This window comes from Elephantulus edwardii, unplaced genomic scaffold (assembly GCF_000299155.1).
Source record: "Elephantulus edwardii isolate Elephantulus edwardi_28Jun2011 unplaced genomic scaffold, EleEdw1.0 scaffold00021, whole genome shotgun sequence".
In the NCBI taxonomy this organism is placed as follows: Eukaryota; Metazoa; Chordata; class Mammalia; order Macroscelidea; family Macroscelididae; genus Elephantulus; species Elephantulus edwardii.
Genome location: NW_006399771.1, coordinates 26,780,957 through 26,782,226, shown reverse-complemented (window position 1 = coordinate 26,782,226; position 1,270 = coordinate 26,780,957).

The following is a 1,270-nucleotide window of genomic DNA, read 5'->3' as shown; positions in this document are numbered from 1 at the left end:
ACCCATTAACAACCTGCATCATGCCGATGATGAAAGCTTGCTTGCCAAAGGTGAGGAGGGCTTGAAACACTTGCTGCAGAATATCAGTACCCACAGCTTTCAATTTAGAGTAAATCTCAAACAAAAAGAAGACTAAGAACCTCACCACTGGATGGATAAGTAGCATTATGATAATGGAGGAAAAACATTGAAGTTGTCCATGATTTCGTCTCACTTGGATTCACAATCAACAGCTTTGGTGCCAGAAGTCAGGAGATGAGGAGATACATTGCTTTGGGCAAATCTGCTGTCAGGAACCTCTCCATATTACTGAAGAACAATGATGTGAGTTTGAGACTAAGGTGCCCTTATTCAGGCCATGTGTTTTTGTTATTTTTTTTTAAATCACTTGCTATGTATCTGAAAGCAGGACAATGAGTAAGGACGACCAAAGAAGAATTTAATGCTTTTAAGCTGTGGTGTTGGAGAAGAACAGTAAACATTCCATAGACTGCCAAAAAGACAGATATGTTTTGGAGGAAATGCAGCCAAAATGCTTCTTGGAGGCAAGGATGACACAGCTTCCTCTTGCATACTTTGAGCATGTTGCTAGGGGGGCTATTCCTTGGAGAGGCACATCATGCTTGGACAGTTAGAGTGTCAGTGGAAGATCTCCCATGAGACGGATTGATAAAATGACAGCAGCACTGGGCTCTAGACTGTCAGAGATTGTGAGGATGTTACAGGATAGGACAAGGTTCAGATCTATTGTTCAAAAGATCACTATGGGCCATGTTCACTCGATGGTGCCTAACAACAACTAAACAAGTTGGTTGTTGTTGTTATGTGCCATCAAATCACCTGGGACTCATAGCGACCCTTTGTACAATAGCCCTAAACCCTGACCTATCCTGTGCCAATCTCACTGTCTCTGAAACACCTACCACCATTACCGCACTGTCACTGAATCAATCCATTTCATTGAGAGTCTTCCTCTCCAGTGCTGTCCCTCCACCCTCCCAAGCAAGATGTTCTTCTCCAAGGACTGTTCCTGCCTTACAACATGTCCAAAGTATGTCAGACAAAGTTTCAGAATCCTTGCCTCCAAAGAGCAGCCTGGCTTCACCCTCTCTAGGACAACCTGTCCATTCTCTTAGCAGTCCATGGTGTATTCAATACTCTTCTCCAACACCATAGCTCAAAGGTATCAATTCTCTTTCTATCATCTCTAGTCATTGTCCAGCTCTCTGATGCATAGCAAGTGGTTGTAAAGACCATGGCCTGTATCAGG